The sequence below is a fragment of the Heterodontus francisci genome, unplaced genomic scaffold (genome assembly GCF_036365525.1).
Source record: "Heterodontus francisci isolate sHetFra1 unplaced genomic scaffold, sHetFra1.hap1 HAP1_SCAFFOLD_69, whole genome shotgun sequence".
Taxonomy (NCBI): Eukaryota; Metazoa; Chordata; class Chondrichthyes; order Heterodontiformes; family Heterodontidae; genus Heterodontus; species Heterodontus francisci.
In genome coordinates this window covers 550,039-577,957 of record NW_027140851.1, presented here as the reverse complement: position 1 = coordinate 577,957, position 27,919 = coordinate 550,039, and positions in this window count along the sequence as shown.

Genomic DNA, 27,919 nt, shown 5'->3' with positions numbered 1-27,919 from the left:
CACAGACACACACTTGCACCAAGTAGCAAAGACACGCCACACTGACACCAAGTAACAAAGACATACACTGACAACCAGTAACAAAGACATACACTTACACCCAGTAACACAGAAATAAACTGACACCCAGTAACCCAGACGCACACTTCCACCAAGTAACAAAGACACACACTGACACCAAGTAACAAAGACATACACTTACACCCAGTAACACAGACATACACTGACACCAAGTAACAAAGACAGACACTGTCGCCCAGTAACAAAGACATACACTGACACCCAGTGACACAGACACACTCTTGCAGCAAGTAACAAAGACAGACACTGACACCCAGTAACACAGACACACAATTAAACAAAGTAACAAAGACATACACTGACACCCAGTAACACAGACACACAATTGCACCAAGTAACACAGACATACACTGACACCCAGTAACAAAGACATACACTGACACCCAGTAACACAGACAAACACTTGCAACAAGTAACACAGACAGACACTGACACCCAGTAACACAGACACACACTTACACCAAGTAACAAAGAGATACACTGACATCCAGTAACACAGACACACACTTACACCAAGTAGCAAAGACAGACACTGACACCCAGTAACACAGACACACACTTAAACCAAGTAACAAAGACATACACTGACACCAAGTAACAAAGACATACACTTTCACCCAGTAACACAGACATACACTGACACCCAGTAACACAGACACACACTTACATCAAGTAACAAAGACATACACTGATACCCAGTAACATAGACACACACTGACACCAAGTGACAAAGACAAGCACTGACACCAAATAACAAAGACATACACTTACACCAACTAACAGAGACATACACTGACACCCAGTAACACAGACACACACTTACACCAAGTAACAAAGACACACACTGACACCCAGTAACAAAGACATACACTGACACCCAGTAACAAAGACATACGCTGACACCAAGTAACAAAGGCACACACTTACACCAAGTAACAAAGACATACACTGACACCAAGTAACAAAGACATACACTGACACACAGTAACAAAGACACACACTGACACCCAGTAACACAGACACACACTGACACCCAGTAACACAGACACACACTGACACCAAGTAACAAGGACATACACTGACACCCAGTAACACAGACACACACTTCCACCAAGTAACAAAGACACACACTGACACCAAGTAACAAAGACATACACTTACACAAAGTAACACAGACATACACTGACACCAAGTAACAAAGACAGACACTGTCGCCCAGTAACAAAGACACACACTGACACCCAGTAACACAGACACACACTGACACCAAGTAACAAGGACATACACTGACACCCAGTAACAAAGACATACACTGACACCCAGTAACACAGACACACACTTACACCAAGTAACAAAGACACACACTGACAACAAGTAACAAAGACATACACTGACACCCAGTAACACAGACACACACTTGCACTAAGTAACAAAGACAGACACTGACACCCAGTAACACAGACACACACTTGCTCCAAGTAACAAAGACGGACACAGACACCCAGTCACACAGACACACACTTACAACAAGTAACAAAGACATACACTGACACCCAGTAACACAGACACACACTTGCACTAAGTAACACAGACATACACTGACACCCAGTAACAAAGACATACGCTGACACCCAGTAACACAGACACACACTTACACGAAGTAACAAAGACATACACTGACACACAGTAACAAAGACACACACTGACACCCAGTAACAAAGACACACAATTACACCAAGTAACAAAGACATACACTGACATCCAGTAACACAGACACACACTTACACCAAGTAACAAGGACATACACTGACACCCAGTAACACATACACACACTGACGTCAAGTAGCAAAGACATGCACTGACACCAAGTAACAAAAGACATACACTGACAACCAGTAACAAAGACATACAATTACACCCAGTAGCACAGACATACACTGACACCCAGTAACACAGACACACACTTACACCAAGTAACAAAGACATACACTGACACCCAGAAACACAGACACAACCTTACATCAAGTAACAAAGACATACACTGACACCCAGTAACAAAGACATACTCTGACAACCAGTGACACAGACACACACTTGCACCAAGTAGCAAAGACACGCCGCACTGACACCAAGTAACAAAGACATACACTGACAACCAGTAACAAAGACATACACTTACACCCAGTAACACAGAAATAAACTGACACCCAGTAACCCAGACGCACACTTCCACCAAGTAACAAAGACACACACTGACACCAAGTAACAAAGACATACACTTACACCCAGTAACACAGACATACACTGACACCAAGTAACAAAGACAGACACTGTCGCCCAGTAACAAAGACATACACTGACACCCAGTGACACAGACACACACTTGCAAAAAGTAACAAAGACAGACACTGACACCCAGTAACACAGACACACACTTAAACCAAGTAACACAGACATACACTGACACCCAGTAACAAAGACATACACTGACACCCAGTAACACAGACACACACTTGCAACAAGTAACACAGACAGACACTGACACCCAGTAACACAGACACACACTTACACCAAGTAACAAAGAGATACACTGACATCCAGTAACACAGACACACACTTACACCAAGTAACAAAGACAGACGCTGACACCCAGTAACACAGACACACACTTAAACCAAGTAACACAGACATACACTGACACCCAGTAACACAGACACACACTTGCAACAAGTAACACAGACAGACACTGACACCCAGTAACACAGACACACACTTACACCAAGTAACAAAGACATACACTTTCACCCAGTAACACAGACATACACTGACACCCAGTAACACAGACACACACTTACATCAAGTAACAAAGACATACACTGATACCCAGTAACATAGACACACACTGACACCAAGTAACAAAGACATGCACTGACACAAAATAACAAAGACATACACTTACACCAACTAACACAGACATACACTGACACCCAGTAACACAGACACACACTTACACCAAGTAACAAAGACACACACTGACACCCAGTAACAAAGACATACACTGACACCCAGTAACAAAGACATACACTGACACCAAGTCACAAAGGCACACACTTACACCAAGTAACAAAGACATACACTGACACCGAGTAACAAAGACATACACTGACACACTGTAACAAAGACACACACTGACACCCAGTAACACAGACACACACTGACACCCAGTAACAAAGACACACACTTGCAACAAGTAACACAGACAGACACTGGCACCCAGTAACACAGACACACACTTACACCAAGTAACAAAGACATACACTGACATCCAGTAACACAGACACACACTTACACCAAGTAACAAAGACATACACTGACACCCAGTAACACAGACACACACTGACACCAAGTAGCAAAGAAGCGCACTGACACCAAGTAACAAAGACATACACTGACAACCAGTAACAAAGACATACACTTACACCCAGTAACACAGACATAAACTGACACCCTGTAACCAGACGCACACTTCCACCAAGTAACAAAGACACACACTGACACCAAGTAACATAGACACACACTGACACCAAGTGACAAAGACATGCACTGACACCAATTAACACAGACATACACTTACACCAACTAACACAGACATACACTGACACCCAGTTACACAGACTCACACTTACACCAAGTAACAAAGAGACACACTGACACCCAGTAACAAAGACATACACTGACACCCAGTAACAAAGACATACACTGACACCAAGTAACAAACCACACACTTACACCAAGTAACAAGGACATACACTGACACCCAGTAACAAAGACATACACTGACACCCAGTAACACAGACACACACTTACACCAAGTAACAAAGACACACACTGACAACAAGTAACAAAGACATACAGTGACACCCAGTAACACAGACAAACACATACACCAAGTAACAAAGACATACACTGACACCCAGTAACACAGACACACACTTGCACTAAGTAACAAAGACAGACACTGACACCCAGTAACAAAGACATACACTGACACCCAGTAACACAGACACACACTTGCACCAAGTAACAAAGACGGACACAGTCACCCAGTAACACAGACACACACTTACAACAAGTAACAAAGACATACACTGACACCCAGTAACACAGACACACACTTGCACTAAGTAACACAGACATACACTGACACCCAGTAACAAAGACATACACTGACACCCAGTAACACAGACACACACTTACACGAAGTAACAAAGACATACACTGACACACAGTAACAAAGACACACACTGACACCCAGTAACAAAGACACACAATTACACCAAGTAACAAAGACATACACTGACATCCAGTAACACAGACACACACTTACACCAAGTAACAAAGACATACACTGACACCCAGTAACACATACACACACTGACGTCAAGTCGCAAAGACATGCACTGACACCAAGTAACAAAAGACATACACTGACAACCAGTAACAAAGACATACAATTACACCCAGTAGCACAGACATACACTGACACCCAGTAACACAGACACACACTTACACCAAGTAACAAAGACATACACTGACACCTAGAAACACAGACACAACCTTACATCAAGTAACAAAGACATACACTGACACCCAGTAACATAGACACTCACTGACACCAAGTAACAAAGACATGCACTGACACCCAGTAACAAAGACATACACTGACAACCAGTGACACAGACACACACTTGCACCAAGTAGCAAAGACACGCCGCACTGACACCAAGTAACAAAGACATACACTGACAACCAGTAACAAAGACATACACTTACACCCAGTAACACAGACACACACGGACACCAAGTAACAAAGACACACACTTACACCAAGTAACACAGACACACACTGACACCCAGTAACACAGACACACACTTACACCAAGCAACACGGACATACACTGACACCAAGTAACAAAGACATGCACTGATATCCAGTAAGACAGACACACACTTACAACAAGTAACACAGACATACACTGACACCAAGTAACAAAGATAAACACTGATACCCAGGAACACAGACACATACTTACACCAAGTAACACAGACACACACTTACAGCAAGTAACAAAGACAACACTTACACCAAGTAACACAGACATACACTGACACCATGTAACAATGACATGCAATTACACCAAGTAACACAGACATACACTGACACCATGTAACAAAGACATGCAATTACACCAAGTAACACAGATATACAGTGACACCAAGTAACAAAGACATACACCGATACCCAGGAACACAGACACACACTTTCACCAAGTAACACAGACACACACTTACACCAAGTAACAAAGACATACACTAACACCAAGTAACACAGACATACACAGACACGAAGTAACAAAGACATACAATTACACCAAGTAACAAAGACACACACTTACACCAAATAACACAAACATACACTGACACCAAGTAACAAAGACATACACTGATACCCAGTAACACAGACAAACACTTACACCAAAAACCAGAGACACACACTTACACCAAGTAACAAAGACATACACCTACACCAAGTAACACAGACATACACTGACACCAAGTAACAAAGACATACAATTACACCAAGTAACAAAGACACACACTTACACCAAGTAACAAAGACAGACACTGATACCCAGTAACACAGACACACACTGACACCAAGTAACACAGACATACACTGACACCCAGTAACACTGACACACACTTACACCAAGTAACAAAGAAATACACTGACACCCAGAAACAAAGACATACACTGACAACCAGTAACACAGACACACACGGACACGAAGTAACAAAGACACAGACTTACACCAAGTAACACAGATACACACTGACACCCAGTAACACAGACACACTCTTACACCAAGTAACACAGACATACACTGACACCAAGTAACACAGACATACAATTACACCAAGTAACAAAGACACACACTTACACCAAGTAACACAGATATACACTGACACCAAGTAAAAAAGACATGCACTGAAACCCAGTAACACAGACACACACTTACACCAAGTAACACAGACATACACTGACACCAAGTAACAAAGACATACACTGCTACCCAGGAACACAGACACACACTTACACTAAGTAGCACAGACACACACTTACACCAAGTAACAAAGACATACACTGACACCAAGTAACAAAGACATACACTGACACCAAGTAACAAAGACATACAATTACACCATGTAACAAAGACACACACTTACACCAAGTAACGCAGATATACACTGACACCAAGTAACAAAGACATGCACTGACACCCAGTAGCACAGACACACACTTACACCAAGTAACAAAGACAGACAATGACACCAAGTAACAAAGACATACAATTACACCAAGTATTTTGACATACACTGACACCAAGTAACAAAGACATACGCTGATACCCAGTAACACAGACACACACTTACACCAAGTAACAAAGACATACACTGACACCAAGTCACAAAGACACACACTGACACCCAGTAACACAAACAAACACACACTGACACCCAGTAACACAGAGAAACACTAATAAACAGTAACACAGACATCCACTGAAACCAAGTCACAAAGACACACACTGAAACCCAGTAACAAAGACAAACACTGACACCAAGTCACAAAGACATACACTGATACCAAGTCACAAAGACATACACTGATACCCAGTAACACAGACACACACTGACACCCAGTAACAAAGACATGCACTGATACCAAGTCACAAAGACATACACTGTTACCCAGTAACACAGACACACACTGACACCAAGTAACACAGACATACACTGACACCAAGTAACAAAGACATACACTGACACCAAGTAACAAATACATACAATTACACCAAGTAACAAAGACAGACAATTACACCAAGTAACAAAGACATACATTTACACCAAGTATTTTGACATACATTGACACCACGTAACAAAGACATACACTGATACCCAGTAACACAGACACACAATTACACCAAGTAACAAAGACATACACTGATAACAAGTCACAAAGACATGCACTGATACCCAGTAACACAGACACACACGGACACCAAGTAACAAAGACACACACTTACACCAAGTAACACAGACACACACTGACACCCAGTAACACAGACACACACTTACACCAAGCCACACGGACATACACTGACACCAAGTAACAAAGACATGCACTGATACCCAGTAAGACAGACACACACTTACAACAAGTAACACAGACATACACTGACACCAAGTAACAAAGACAAACACTGATACCCAGGAACACAGACACATACTTACACCAAGTAACACACACACACACTTACAGCAAGTAACAAAGACAACACTTACACCAAGTAACACAGACATACACTGACACCATGTAACAAAGACATGCAATTACACCAAGTAACACAGATATACAGTGACACCAAGTAACAAAGACATACACCGATACCCAGGAACACAGACACACACTTTCACCAAGTAACACAGACACACACTTACACCAAGTAACAAAGACATACACTAACACCAAGTAACACAGACATACACAGACACGAAGTAACAAAGACATACAATTACACCAAGTAACAAAGACACACACTTACACCAAGTAACAAAGGCAGACACTGATACCCAGTAACACAGACACACACTTACACCAATTAACAAAGACATACACTGACACCCAGTAACACAAACAAACACACACTGACACCCAGTAACACAGACACACTCTTACACCAAGTAACACAGACATACACTGACACCAAGAAACACAGACATACAATTACACCAAGTAACAAAGACACACACTTACACCAAGTAACACAGATATACACTGACACACAAGTAAAATAGACATGCACTGACACCCAGTAACACAGACACACACTTACACCAAGTAACACAGACATACACTGACACCAAGTAACAAAGACATACACTGCTACCCAGGAACACAGACACACACTTACACCAAGTAACACAGACACACACTTACACCAAGTAACAAAGACATACACTGATACCAAGTAACAAAGACATACACTGACACCAAGTAACAAAGACATACAATTACACCAAGTAACAAAGACACACACTTACACCAAGTAACGCAGATATACACTGACACCAAGTAACAAAGACATGCACTGACACCCAGTAACACAGACACACACTTGCACCAAGTAACACAGACATACACTGACACCAAGTAACACAAACAAACACACACTGACACCCAGTAACACAGAGAAACACTAATAAACAGTAACACAGACATACACTGACACCAAGTCACAAAGAAACACACTGAAACCCAGTAACAAAGACAAACACTGACACCAAGTCACAAAGACAGACACTGATACCAAGTCACAAAGACATACACTGATACCCAGTAACACAGACACACACTGACACCCAGTAACAAAGACATGCACTGATACCAAGTCACAAAGACATACACTGATACCCAGTAACACAGACACACACTGACACCAAGTAACACAGACATACACTGACACCAAGTAACAAAGGCATACACTGATACCCAGTAACACAGACAAACGCTTACACCAACTACCAGAGACACACACTTACACCAAGTAACAAAGACATACACCTACACCAAGTAACACAGACATACACTGACACCAAGTAACAAAGACATACAATTACACCAAGTAACAAAGACACACACTTACACCAAGTAACAAAGACAGACACTGATACCCAGTAACACAGACACACACTTACACCAAGTAACAAAGACATACACTGACACCCAGTAACACAAACAAACACACACTGACACCCAGTAACACAGAGAAACACTAATAAACAGTAACACAGACATACACTGACACCAAGTCACAAAGAAACACACTGAAACCCAGTAACAAAGACAAACACTGCACCAAGTCACAAAGACAGACACTGATACCCAGTAACACAGACACACACTGACACCAAGTAACACAGACATACACTGACACCAATTAACAAAGACATACATTGACACCAAGTAACAAAGACATACACTTACACCAAGTAACAAAGACAGACAATGACACCAAGTAACAAAGACATACAATTACACCAAGTATTTTGACATACACTGACACCAAGTAACAAAGACATACGCTGATACCCAGTAACACAGACACACACTTACACCAAGTAACAAAGACATACACTGACACCAAGTCACAAAGACACACACTGACACCCAGTAACACAAACAAACACACACTGACACCCAGTAACACACAGAAACACTAATAAACAGTAACACAGACATACACTGACACCAAGTCACAAAGACACACACTGAAACCCAGTAACAAAGACAAAAACTGACACAAAGTCACAAAGACATACACTGATACCAAGTCACAAAGACATACACTGATACCCAGTAACACAGACACACACTGACACCCAGTAACAAAGACATGCACTGATACCAAGTCACAAAGATATACACTGATACCCAGTAACACAGACACACACTGACACCAAGTAACACAGACATACACTGACACCAAGTAACAAAGACATACACTGACACCAAGTAACAAATACATACACTTACACCAAGTAACAAAGACAGACAATTACACCAAGTAACAAAGACATACATTTACACCAAGTATTTTGACAAACATTGACACCACGTAACAAAGACATACACTGATACCCAGTAACACAGACACACACTTACACCAAGTAACAAAGACATACACTGACATCAAGTCACAAAGACACACACTGACACCCAGTAACAAAGACATACACAGATACCAAGTCACAAAGACATGCACTGATACCCAGTAACACAGACACACACGGACACCAAGTAACAAAGACACACACTTACACCAAGTAACACAGACACACACTGACACCCAGTAACACAGACACACACTTACACCAAGCAACACGGACATACACTGACACCAAGTAACAAAGACATGCACTGATACCCAGTAAGACAGACACACACTTACACCAAGTAACACAGACATACACTGACACCAAGTAACAAAGACAAACACTGATACCCAGGAACACAGACACATACTTACACCAAGTAACACAGACACACACTTACAGCAAGTAACAAAGACATACACTTACATCAAGTAACACAGACATACACTGACACCATGTAACAAAGACATGCAATTACACCAAATAACACAGATATACAGTGACACCAAGTAACAAAGACATACACCGATACCCAGGAACACAGACACACACTTTCACCAAGTAACACAGACACACACTTACACCAAGTAACAAAGACATACAATAACACCAAGTAACACAGACATACACAGACACGAAGTAACAAAGACATACAATTACACCAAGTAACAAAGACACACACTTACACCAAGTAACAAAGACAGACACTGATACCCAGTAACACAGACACACACTTACACCAATTAACAAAGACATACACTGACACCCAGTAACACAAACAAACACACACTGACACCCAGTAACACAGAGAAATACGAATAAACAGTAACAAAGAAATACACTGACACCAAGTAACACAGTCACACACTGACACCCAGTAACAAAGACATACACTGACACCAAGTAACAAAGACATACACTGATACCAAGTCACAAAGACATACACTGATACCCAGTAACACAGACACACACTGACACCAAGTAACAAAGACATACACTGACACCAAGTAACAAAGACATACACTTACACAAAGTAACAAAGACACACATTTACACCAAGTAACAAAGACATACACTTACACCAAGTATTTTGACATACACTGACACCAAGTAACAAAGACATACACTGATACCCAGTAACACAGACACACACTTACACCAAGTAACAAAGACATACACTGACACCAAGTCACAAAGACACACACTGACACCCAGTAGCAAAGACATACAATGAGACCAAGTCACAAAGACATACACTGACACCCAGTAACACAGACACACACGGACACGAAGTAACAACGACACAGACTTACACCAAGTAACACAGATACACACTGACACCCAGTAACACAGACACACTCTTACACCAAGTAACACAGACATACACTGACACCAAGTAACACAGACATACACTGACACCAAGTAACAAATACATACACTTACACCAAGTAACAAAGACAGACAATTACACCAAGTAACAAAAACATACATTTACACCAAGTATTTTGACATACACTGACACCACGTAACAAAGACATACACTGATACCCAGTAACACAGACACACACTTACACCAGGTAACAAAGACATACACTGACACCAAGTCACAAAGACACACACTGACACCCAGTAGCAAAGACATACAATGAGACAACGTCACAAAGACATACACTGACACCCAGTAACACAGACACACACGGACACGAAGTAACAAAGACACAGACTTACACCAAGTAACACAGATACACACTGACACCCAGTAACACAGACACACTCTTACACCAAGTAACACAGACATACACTGACACCAAGTAACAAAGACATACACTGACACCAAGTAACAAATACATACACTTACACCAAGTAACAAAGGCAGACAATTACACCAAGTAACAAAGACATACATTTACACCAAGTATTTTGACATACACTGACACCACGTAACAAAGACATACACTGACACCAAGTCACAAAGACACACACTGACACCCAGTAACAAAGACATACACTGATACCAAGTCACAAAGACATGCACTGATACCCAGTAACACAGACACACACTGACACCAAGTAACAAAGACACACACTTACACCAAGTAACACAGACACACACTGACACCCAGTAACACAGACACACACTTACACCAAGCAACACGGACATACACTGACACCAAGTAACAGAGACATGCACTGATACGCAGTAACACAGACACACACTTACACCAAGTAACATAGACATACACTGACACCAAGTAACAAAGACAAACACTGATACCCAGGAACACAGACACATACTTACACCAAGTAACACAGACACACACTTACAGCAAGTAACAAAGACATACACTTACACTAAGTAACACAGACATACACTGACACCATGTAACAAAGACATACAATTACACAAAGTAACAAAGACACACAGTTACACCAAGTAACACAGATATACAGTGACACCAAGTAACAAAGACATACACCGATACCCAGGAACACAGACACACACTTTCACCAAGTAACACAGACACACACTTACACCAAGTAACAAAGACATACAATTACACCAAGTAACAAAGACACACACTTACACCAAGTAACAAAGACAGACACTGATACCCAGTAACACAGACACACACTTACACCAAGTAACACAGATACACACTGACACCCAGTAACACAGACACACTCTTACACCAAGTAACACAGACATACACTGACACCAAGTAACACAGACATACACTGACACCAAGTAACAAATACATACACTTACACCAAGTAACAAAGACAGACAATTACACCAAGTAACAAAAACATACATTTACACCAAGTATTTTGACATACACTGACACCACGTAACAAAGACATACACTGATACCCAGTAACACAGACACACACTTACACCAGGTAACAAAGACATACACTGACACCAAGTCACAAAGACACACACTGACACCCAGTAGCAAAGACATACAATGAGACAACGTCACAAAGACATACACTGACACCCAGTAACACAGACACACACGGACACGAAGTAACAAAGACACAGACTTACACCAAGTAACACAGATACACACTGACACCCAGTAACACAGACACACTCTTACACCAAGTAACACAGACATACACTGACACCAAGTAACAAAGACATACACTGACAACAAGTAACAAATACATACACTTACACCAAGTAACAAAGACAGACAATTACACCAAGTAACAAAGACATACATTTACACCAAGTATTTTGACATACACTGACACCACGTAACAAAGACATACACTGACACCAAGTCACAAAGACACACACTGACACCCAGTAACAAAGACATACACTGATACCAAGTCACAAAGACATGCACTGATACCCAGTAACACAGACACACACTGACACCAAGTAACAAAGACACACACTTACACCAAGTAACACAGACACACACTGACACCCAGTAACACAGACACACACTTACACCAAGCAACACGGACATACACTGACACCAAGTAACAGAGACATGCACTGATACGCAGTAACACAGACACACACTTACACCAAGTAACATAGACATACACTGACACCAAGTAACAAAGACAAACACTGATACCCAGGAACACAGACACATACTTACACCAAGTAACACAGACACACACTTACAGCAAGTAACAAAGACATACACTTACACTAAGTAACACAGACATACACTGACACCATGTAACAAAGACATACAATTACACAAAGTAACAAAGACACACAGTTACACCAAGTAACACAGATATACAGTGACACCAAGTAACAAAGACATACACCGATACCCAGGAACACAGACACACACTTTCACCAAGTAACACAGACACACACTTACACCAAGTAACAAAGACATACAATTACACCAAGTAACAAAGACACACACTTACACCAAGTAACAAAGACAGACACTGATACCCAGTAACACAGACACACACTTACACCAATTAACAAAGTCATACACTGACACCCAGTAACACAAACAAACGCACATTGACACCCAGTAACACAGAGAAACACTAATAAACAGTAACAAAGACATACACTGACACCAAGTAACACAGTCACACACTGACACCCAGTAACAAAGACATACACTGACACCAAGTAAGAAAGACATACACTGATACCAAGTCACAAAGACATACACTGATACCCAGTAACACAGACACACACTGACACCAAGTAACAAAGACATACACTGACACCAAGTAACAAAGACATACACTTACACAAAGTAACAAAGACAGACAATTACACCAAGTAACAAAGACATACACTGACACCAAGTAGCAAAGACATACACTGATACCCAGTAACACAGACACACACTTACACCAAGTAACAAAGACATACACTATCACCAAGTCACAAAGACACACACTGACACCCAGTAGCAAAGACATACAATGAGACCAAGTCACAAAGACATACACTGACACCCAGTAACACAGACACACACGGACACGAAGTAACAAAGACACAGACTTACACCAAGTAACACAGATACACACTGACACCCAGTAACACAGACACACTCTTACACCAAGTAACACAGACATACACTGACACCAAGTAACACAGACATACACTGACACCAAGTAACAAATACATACACTTACACCAAGTAACAAAGACAGACAATTACACCAAGTAACAAAAACATACATTTACACCAAGTATTTTGACAGTCACTGACACCACGTAACAAAGACATACACTGATACCCAGTAACACAGACACACACTTACACCAGGTAACAAAGACATACACTGACACCAAGTCACAAAGACACACACTGACACCCAGTAGCAAAGACATACAATGAGACAACGTCACAAAGACATACACTGACACCCAGTAACACAGACACACACGGACACGAAGTAACAAAGACACAGACTTACACCAAGTAACACAGACACACACTGACACCCAGTAACACAGACACACACTTACACCAAGCAACACGGACATACACTGACACCAAGTAACAGAGACATGCACTGATACGCAGTAACACAGACACACACTTACACCAAGTAACATAGACATACACTGACACCAAGTAACAAAGACAAACACTGATACCCAGGAACACAGACACATACTTACACCAAGTAACACAGACACACACTTACAGCAAGTAACAAAGACATACACTTACACTAAGTAACACAGACATACACTGACACCATGTAACAAAGACATACAATTACACAAAGTAACAAAGACACACAGTTACACCAAGTAACACAGATATACAGTGACACCAAGTAACAAAGACATACACCGATACCCAGGAACACAGACACACACTTTCACCAAGTAACACAGACACACACTTACACCAAGTAACAAAGACATACAATTACACCAAGTAACAAAGACACACACTTACACCAAGTAACAAAGACAGACACTGATACCCAGTAACACAGACACACACTTACACCAAGTAACACAGATACACACTGACACCCAGTAACACAGACACACTCTTACACCAAGTAACACAGACATACACTGACACCAAGTAACACAGACATACACTGACACCAAGTAACAAATACATACACTTACACCAAGTAACAAAGACAGACAATTACACCAAGTAACAAAAACATACATTTACACCAAGTATTTTGACATACACTGACACCACGTAACAAAGACATACACTGATACCCAGTAACACAGACACACACTTACACCAGGTAACAAAGACATACACTGACACCAAGTCACAAAGACACACACTGACACCCAGTAGCAAAGACATACAATGAGACAACGTCACAAAGACATACACTGACACCCAGTAACACAGACACACACGGACACGAAGTAACAAAGACACAGACTTACACCAAGTAACACAGATACACACTGACACCCAGTAACACAGACACACTCTTACACCAAGTAACACAGACATACACTGACACCAAGTAACAAAGACATACACTGACAACAAGTAACAAATACATACACTTACACCAAGTAACAAAGACAGACAATTACACCAAGTAACAAAGACATACATTTACACCAAGTATTTTGACATACACTGACACCACGTAACAAAGACATACACTGACACCAAGTCACAAAGACACACACTGACACCCAGTAACAAAGACATACACTGATACCAAGTCACAAAGACATGCACTGATACCCAGTAACACAGACACACACTGACACCAAGTAACAAAGACACACACTTACACCAAGTAACACAGACACACACTGACACCCAGTAACACAGACACACACTTACACCAAGCAACACGGACATACACTGACACCAAGTAACAGAGACATGCACTGATACGCAGTAACACAGACACACACTTACACCAAGTAACATAGACATACACTGACACCAAGTAACAAAGACAAACACTGATACCCAGGAACACAGACACATACTTACACCAAGTAACACAGACACACACTTACAGCAAGTAACAAAGACATACACTTACACTAAGTAACACAGACATACACTGACACCATGTAACAAAGACATACAATTACACAAAGTAACAAAGACACACAGTTACACCAAGTAACACAGATATACAGTGACACCAAGTAACAAAGACATACACCGATACCCAGGAACACAGACACACACTTTCACCAAGTAACACAGACACACACTTACACCAAGTAACAAAGACATACAATTACACCAAGTAACAAAGACACACACTTACACCAAGTAACAAAGACAGACACTGATACCCAGTAACACAGACACACACTTACACCAATTAACAAAGTCATACACTGACACCCAGTAACACAAACAAACGCACATTGACACCCAGTAACACAGAGAAACACTAATAAACAGTAACAAAGACATACACTGACACCAAGTAACACAGTCACACACTGACACCCAGTAACAAAGACATACACTGACACCAAGTAAGAAAGACATACACTGATACCAAGTCACAAAGACATACACTGATACCCAGTAACACAGACACACACTGACACCAAGTAACAAAGACATACACTGACACCAAGTAACAAAGACATACACTTACACAAAGTAACAAAGACAGACAATTACACCAAGTAACAAAGACATACACTGACACCAAGTAGCAAAGACATACACTGATACCCAGTAACACAGACACACACTTACACCAAGTAACAAAGACATACACTATCACCAAGTCACAAAGACACACACTGACACCCAGTAGCAAAGACATACAATGAGACCAAGTCACAAAGACATACACTGACACCCAGTAACACAGACACACACGGACACGAAGTAACAAAGACACAGACTTACACCAAGTAACACAGATACACACTGACACCCAGTAACACAGACACACTCTTACACCAAGTAACACAGACATACACTGACACCAAGTAACACAGACATACACTGACACCAAGTAACAAATACATACACTTACACCAAGTAACAAAGACAGACAATTACACCAAGTAACAAAAACATACATTTACACCAAGTATTTTGACAGTCACTGACACCACGTAACAAAGACATACACTGATACCCAGTAACACAGACACACACTTACACCAGGTAACAAAGACATACACTGACACCAAGTCACAAAGACACACACTGACACCCAGTAGCAAAGACATACAATGAGACAACGTCACAAAGACATACACTGACACCCAGTAACACAGACACACACGGACACGAAGTAACAAAGACACAGACTTACACCAAGTAACACAGACACACACTGACACCCAGTAACACAGACACACACTTACACCAAGCAACACGGACATACACTGACACCAAGTAACAGAGACATGCACTGATACGCAGTAACACAGACACACACTTACACCAAGTAACATAGACATACACTGACACCAAGTAACAAAGACAAACACTGATACCCAGGAACACAGACACATACTTACACCAAGTAACACAGACACACACTTACAGCAAGTAACAAAGACATACACTTACACCAAGTAACACAGACATACACTGACACCATGTAACAAAGACATACAATTACACAAAGTAACAAAGACACACAGTTACACCAAGTAACACAGATATACAGTGACACCAAGTAACAAAGACATACACCGATACCCAGGAACACAGACACACACTTTCACCAAGTAACACAGACACACACTTACACCAAGTAACAAAGACATACACTAACACCAAGTAACACAGACATACACAGACACGAAGTAACAAAGACATACAATTACACCAAGTAACAAAGACACACACTTACACCAAGTAACAAAGACAGACACTGATACCCAGTAACACAGACACACACTTACACCAATTAACAAAGTCATACACTGACACCCAGTAACACAAACAAACGCACACTGACACCCAGTAACACAGAGAAACACTAATAAACAGTAACAAAGACATACACTGACACCAAGTAACACAGTCACACACTGACACCCAGTAACAAAGACATACACTGACACCAAGTAACAAAGACATACACTGATACCAAGTCACAAAGACATACACTGATACCCAGTAACACAGACACACACTGACACCAAGTAACAAAGACATACACTGACACCAAGTAACAAAGACATACACTTACACAAAGTAACAAAGACAGACAATTACACCAAGTAACAAAGACATACACTTACACCAAGTATTTTGACATACACTGACACCAAGTAACAAAGACATACACTGATACCCAGTAACACAGACACACACTTACACCAAGTAACAAAGACATACACTATCACCAATTCACAAAGACACACACTGACACCCAGTAGCAAAGACATACAATGAGACCAAGTCACAAAGACATACACTGACACCCAGTAACACAGACACACACGGACACGAAGTAACAAAGACACAGACTTACACCAAGTAACACAGATACACACTGACACCCAGTAACACAGACACACTCTTACACCAAGTAACACAGACATACACTGACACCAAGTAACACAGACATAATCTGACACCAAGTAACAAATACATACACTTACACCAAGTAACAAAGACAGACAATTACACCAAGTAACAAAAACATACATTTACACCAAGTATTTTGACAGACACTGACACCACGTAACAAAGACATACACTGATACCCAGTAACACAGACACACACTTACACCAGGTAACAAAGACATACACTGACACCAAGTCACAAAGACACACACTGACACCCAGTAGCAAAGACATACAATGAGACAACGTCACAAAGACATACACTGACACCCAGTAACACAGACACACACGGACACGAAGTAACAAAGACACAGACTTACACCAAGTAACACAGATACACACTGACACCCAGTAACACAGACACACTCTTACACCAAGTAACACAGACATACACTGACACCAAGTAACAAAGACATACACTGACACCAGGTAACAAATACATACACTTACACCAAGTAACAAAGACAGACAATTACACCAAGTAACAAAGACATACATTTACACCAAGTATTTTGACATACACTGACACCACGTAACAAAGACATACACTGACACCAAGTCACAAAGACACACACTGACACCCAGTAACAAAGACATACACTGATACCAAGTCACAAAGACATGCACTGATACCCAGTAACACAGACACACACTGACACCAAGTAACAAAGACACACACTTACACCAAGTAACACAGACACACACTGACACCCAGTAACACAGACACACACTTACACCAAGCAACACGGACATACACTGACACCAAGTAACAGAGACATGCACTGATACGCAGTAACACAGACACACACTTACACCAAGTAACATAGACATACACTGACACCAAGTAACAAAGACAAACACTGATACCCAGGAACACAGACACATACTTACACCAAGTAACACAGACACACACTTACAGCAAGTAACAAAGACATACACTTACACCAAGTAACACAGACATACACTGACACCATGTAACAAAGACATACAATTACACAAAGTAACAAAGACACACAGTTACACCAAGTAACACAGATATACAGTGACACCAAGTAACAAAGACATACACCGATACCCAGGAACATAGACACACACTTTCACCAAGTAACACAGACACACACTTACACCAAGTAACAAAGACATACACTAACACCAAGTAACACAGACATACACAGACACCAAGTAACAAAGACATACAATTACACCAAGTAACAAAGACTCACACTTACACCAAATAACAAAGACAGACACTGATAGCCAGTAACACAGACACACACTTACACCAATTAACAAAGTCATACACTGACACCCAGTAACACAAACAAACGCACACTGACACCCAGTAACACAGAGAAACACTAATAAACAGTAACAAAGACATACACTGACACCAAGTAACACAGTCACACACTGACACCCAGTAACAAAGACATACACTGACACCAAGTAACAAAGACATACACTGATACCAAGTCACAGAGACATACACTGATACCCAGTAGCACAGAGAAACACTAATAAACAGTAACAAAGACATACACTGACACCAAGTAACACAGTCACACACTGACACCCAGTAACAAAGACATACACTGACACCAAGTAACAAAGACATACACTGACACCATGTAACAAAGACATACACTTACACAAAGTAACAAAGACAGACAATTACACCAAGTAACAAAGACATACACTTACACCAAGTATTTTGACATACACTGACACCAAGTAACAAAGACATACACTGATACCCAGTAACACAGACACACACTTACACCAAGTAACAAAGACATACACTGACACCAAGTCACAAAGACACACACTGACACCCAGTAGCAAAGACATACAATGAGACCAAGTCACAAAGACATACACTGACACCCAGTAACACAGACACACACGGACACGAAGTAACAAAGACACAGACTTACACCAAGTAACACAGATACACACTGACACCCAGTAACACAGAAACAATCTTACACCAAATAACACAGACATACACTGACACCAAGTAACACAGACATACACTGACACCAGGTAACAAAGACATACAATTACACAAAGTAACAAAGACACACACTTACACCAAGTAACACAGATATACACTGACACCAAGTAAAAAAGACATGCACTGACACCCAGTAACACAGACACACACTTACACCAAGTAACACAGACACACACTGACACCAAGTAACAAAGACATACACTGATACCCAGGAACACAGACACACACTTACACCAAGTGACACAGACACACACTTACACCAAGTAACTCAGACATACACTGACACCAAGTAACAAAGACATACACTGACACCAAGTAACAATGACATACAATTACACCAAGTAACAAAGACACACAATTACACCAAGTAACACAGATATACACTGACACCAAGTAACAAAGACATGCACTGACACCCAGTAACACAGACACACACTTCCACCAAGTAACACAGACATACACTGACACCAAGTAACAAAGACATACACTGATCCCCAGTAACACAGACACACACTTACACCAACTAACACAGACACACACTTACACCAAGTAACAAAGACATACACTTACACCAAGTAACACAGACATACACTGACACCAAGTAACAAAGACATACAATTACATCAAGTAACAAAGACACACACTTACACCAAATAACAAAGACATACACTGATACCATGTCACAAAGACATACACTGATACCCAGTAACACAGACACACACTGACACCAAGTAACAAAGACATACACTGACACCAAGTAACAAAGACATACACTTACACAAAGTAACAAAGACAGACAATTACACCAAGTAACAAAGACATACACTTACACCAAGTATTTTGACATACACTGACACCAAGTAACAAAGACATACACTGATACCCAGTAACACAGACACACACTTACACCAAGTAACAAAGACATACACTGACACCAAGTCACAAAGTCACAGACTTACACCAAGTAACACAGATACACACTGACACCCAGTAACACAGACACACTCTTACACCAAGTAACACAGACATACACTGACACCAAGTAACACAGACATACACTGACACCAAGTAACAAATACATACACTTACACCAAGTAACAAAGACAGACAATTACACCAAGTAACAAAAACATACATTTGCACCATGTATTTTGACATACACTGACACCACGTAACAAAGACATACACTGATACCCAGTAACACAGACACACACTTACACCAGGTAACAAAGACATACACTGACACCAAGTCACAAAGACACACACTGACACCCAGTCGCAAAGACATACAATGAGACAACGTCACAAAGACATACACTGACACCCAGTAACACAGACACACACGGACACGAAGTAACAAAGACACACACTTACACCAAGTAACACAGATACACACTGACACCCAGTAACACAGACACACTCTTACACCAAGTAACACAGACATACACTGACACCAAGTAACAAAGACATACACTGACACCAAGTAACAAATACATACACTTACACCAAGTAACAAAGACAGACAATTACACCAAGTAACAAAGACATACATTTACACCAAGTATTTTGACATACACTGACACCACGTAACAAAGACATACACTGACACCAAGTCACAAAGACACACACTGACACCCAGTAACAAAGACATACACTGATACAAAGTCACAAAGACATGCACTGATACCCAGTAACACAGACACACACTGACACCAAGTAACAAAGACACACACTTACACCAAGTAACACAGACACACACTGACACCCAGTAACACAGACACACACTTACACCAAGCAACACGGACATACACTGACACCAAGTAACAGAGACATGCACTGATACGCAGTAACACAGACACACACTTACACCAAGTAACATAGACATACACTGACACCAAGTAACAAAGACAAACACTGATACCCAGAAACACAGACACATACTTACACCAAGTAACACAGACACACACTTACAGCAAGTAACAAAGACATACACTTACACCAAGTAACACAGACATACACTGACACCATGTAACAAAGACATACAATTACACAAAGTAACAAAGACACACAGTTACACCAAGTAACACAGATATACAGTGACACCAAGTAACAAAGACATACACCGATACCCAGGAACACAGACACACACTTTCACCAAGTAACACAGACACACACTTACACCAAGTAACAAAGACATACACTAACACCAAGTAACACAGACATACACAGACACCAAGTAACAAAGACATACAATTACACCAAGTAACAAAGACACACACTTACACCAAGTAACAAAGACAGACACTGATACCCAGTAACACAGACACACACTTACACCAATTAACAAAGTCATACACTGACACCCAGTAACACAAACAAACGCACACTGACACCCAGTAACACAGATAAACACTAATAAACAGTAACAAAGACATACACTGACACCAAGTAATACAGTCACACACTGACACCCAGTAACAAAGACATACACTGACACCAAGTAACAAAGACATACACTGATACCAAGTCACAAAGACATACACTGATACCCAGTAACACAGAGAAACACTAATAAACAGTAACAAAGACATACACTGACACCAAGTAACACAGTCACACACTGACACCCAGTAACAAGGACATACACTGACACCAAGTAACAAAGACATACACTGACACCATGTAACAAAGACATACACATACACAAAGTAACAGAGACAGACAATTACACCAAGTAACAAAGACATACACTTACACGAAGTATTTTGACATACACTGACACCAAGTAACAAAGACATACACTGATACCCAGTAACACAGACACACACTTACACCAAGTAACAAAGACATACACTGACACCAAGTCACAAAGACACACACTGACACCCAGTAGCAAAGACATACAATGAGACCAAGTCACAAAGACATACACTGACACCCAGTAACACAGACACACCCGGACACGAAGTAACAAAGACACACACTTACACCAAGTAACACAGATACACACTGACACCCAGTAACACACACACTCTTACACCAAATAACACAGACATACACTGACACCAAGTAACACAGACATACACTGACACCAGGTAACAAAGACATACAATTACACAAAGTAACAAAGACACACACTTACACCAAGTAACACAGATATACACTGACACCAAGTAAAAAAGACATGCACTGACACCCAGTAACACAGACACACACTTACACCAAGTAACACAGACATACACTGACACCAAGTAACAAAGACATACACTGATACCCAGGAACACAGACACACACTTACACCAAGTGACACAGACACACACTTACACCAAGTAACTCCGACATACACTGACACCAAGTAACAAAGACATACACTGACACCAAGTAACAATGACATACAATTACACCAAGTAACAAAGACACACAATTCCACCAAGTAACACAGATATACACTGACACCAAGTAACAAAGACATGCACTGACACCCAGTAACACAGACACACACTTCCACCAAGTAACACAGACATACACTGACACCAAGTAACAAAGACATACACTGATCCCCAGTAACACAGACACACACTTACACCAACTAACACAGACACACACTTACACCAAGTAACAAAGACATACACTTACACCAAGTAACACAGACATACACTGACACCAAGTAACAAAGACATACAATTACATCAAGTAACAAAGACACACACTTACACCAAGTAACAAAGACAGACACTGATACCCAGTAACAGAGACACACACTTACACCAAGTAACAAAGACATACACTGTCACCCAGTAACACAAACAAACACACACTGACACCCAGTAACACAGAGAAACACTAATAAACAGTAACACAGACATACACTGACACCAAGTAACAAAGACATACAATTACACCAAGTAACAAAGACACACACTTACACCAAGTAACACAGATATACACTGACACCAAGTAACAAAGTCATACACTGATACCCAGTAACACAGACACACACTGACACCCAGTAACAAAGACATGCACTGATACCAAGTCACAAAGACATACACTGATACCCAGTAACACAGACACACACTGACACCAAGTAACACAGACATACACTGACACCAATTAACAAAGACATACACTGACACCAAGTAACAAAGACATACACTTACACCAAGTAACAAAGACAGACAATGACACCAAGTAACAAAGACATACACTTACACCAAGTATTTTGACATACACTGACACCACGTAACAAAGACATACACTGATACCCAGTAACACAGACACACACTTACACCAAGTCACAAAGGCATACACTGACACCAAGTCACAAAGACACACACTGACACCCAGTAACACAAAGAAACACACACTGACACCCAGTAACACAGAGAAACACTAATAAACAGTAACACAGACATACACTGACACCAAGTCACAAAGACACACACTAACACCCAGTAACAAAGTCATTCACTGATACCAAGTCACAACGTCATACACTGATACCCAGTAACACAGACACACACTGACACCAAGTAACACAGACATACACTGACACCAAGTAACAAAGACATACACTGACACCAAGTAACAAAGACATACACTTACACCAAGTAACAAAGACAGACAATTACACCAAGTAACAAAGACATACACTGACACCAAGTCACAAAGACACACACTGACACCTAGTAGCAAAGACATACAATGAGACCAAGTCACAAAGACATACACTGACACCCAGTAACACAGACACACACGGACACGAAGTAACAAAGACACAGACTTACACCAAGTAACACAGATACACACTGACACCCAGTAACACAGACACATTCTTACACCAAGTAACACATACATACACTGACACCAAGTAACACAGACATACACTGACACCAAGTAACAAAGACATACAATTACACAAAGTAACAAAGACACACACTTACACCAAGTAACACAGATATACACTGACACCAAGTAAAAAAGACATGCACTGACACCCAGTAACACAGACACACACTTCCACCAAGTAACACAGACATACACTGACACCAAGTAACAAAGAGATACACTGATACCCAGGAACACAGACACACACTTACACCAAGTGACACAGACACACACTTACACCAAGTAACAAAGACATACACTTACACCAAGTAACACAGACATACACTGACACCAAGTAACAAAGACATACAATTACACCAAGTAACAAAGACAGACAATTACACCAAGTAACAAATACATACATTTACACCAAGTATTTTGACATACACTGACACCACGTAACAAAGACATACACTGCCACCAAGTCACAAAGACACACACTGACACCCAGTAACAAAGACATACACTGATACCAAGTCACAAAGACATGCACTGATACCCAGTAACACAGACACACACTGACACCAAGTAACAAAGACACACACTTACACCAAGTAACACAGACACATACTGCCACCCAGTAACACAGACACACACTTACACCAAGCAACACGGACATACACTGACACCAAGTAACAAAGACATGCACTGATACCCAGTAACACAGACACACACTTACACCAAGTAACATAGACATACACTGACACCAAGTAACACAGACATACACTGACACCAAGTAACAAAGACATACAATTACACAAAGTAACAAAGACACACACTTACACCAAGTAACACAGATATACACTGACACCAAGTAAAAAAGACATGCACTGACACCCAGTAACACAGACACACACTTCCACCAAGTAACACAGACATACACTGACACCAAGTAACAAAGAGATACAATTACACAAAGTAACAAAGACACACACTTACACCAAGTAACACAGATATACACTGACACCAAGTAAAAAAGACATGCACTGACACCCAGTAACACAGACACACACTTCCACCAAGTAACACAGACATACACTGACACCAAGTAACAAAGAGATACACTGATACCCAGGAACACAGACACACACTTACACCAAGTGACACAGACACACACTTACACCAAGTAACAAAGACATACACTTACACCAAGTAACACAGACATACACTGACACCAAGTAACAAAGACATACAATTACACCAAGTAACAAAGACAGACAATTACACCAAGTAACAAATACATACATTTACACCAAGTATTTTGACATACACTGACACCACGTAACAAAGACATACACTGCCACCAAGTCACAAAGACACACACTGACACCCAGTAACAAAGACATACACTGATACCAAGTCACAAAGACATGCACTGATACCCAGTAACACAGACACACACTGACACCAAGTAACAAAGACACACACTTACACCAAGTAACACAGACACATACTGACACCCAGTAACACAGACACACACTTACACCAAGCAACACGGACATACACTGACACCAAGTAACAAAGACATGCACTGATACCCAGTAACACAGACACACACTTACACCAAGTAACATAGACATACACTGACACCAAGTAACAAAGACAAACACTGATACCCAGGAACACAGACACATACTTACACCAAGTAACACAGACACACACTTACAGCAAGTAACAAAGACATACACTTACACCAAGTAACACAGACATACACTGACACCATGTAACAAAGACATACAATTACACAAAGTAACAAAGACACACAGTTACACCAAGTAACACAGATATACAGTGACACCAAGTAACAAAGACATACACCGATACCCAGGAACACAGACACACACTTTCACCAAGTAACACAGACACACACTTACACCAAGTAACAAAGACATACACTAACACCAAGTAACACAGACATACACAGACACCAAGTAACAAAGACATACAATTACACCAAGTAACAAAGACACACACTTACACCAAGTAACAAAGACAGACACTGATACCCAGTAACACAGACACACACTTACACCAATTAACAAAGTCATACACTGACACCCAGTAACACAAACAAACACACAATGACACCCAGTAACACAGAGAAACACTAATAAACAGTAACAAAGACATA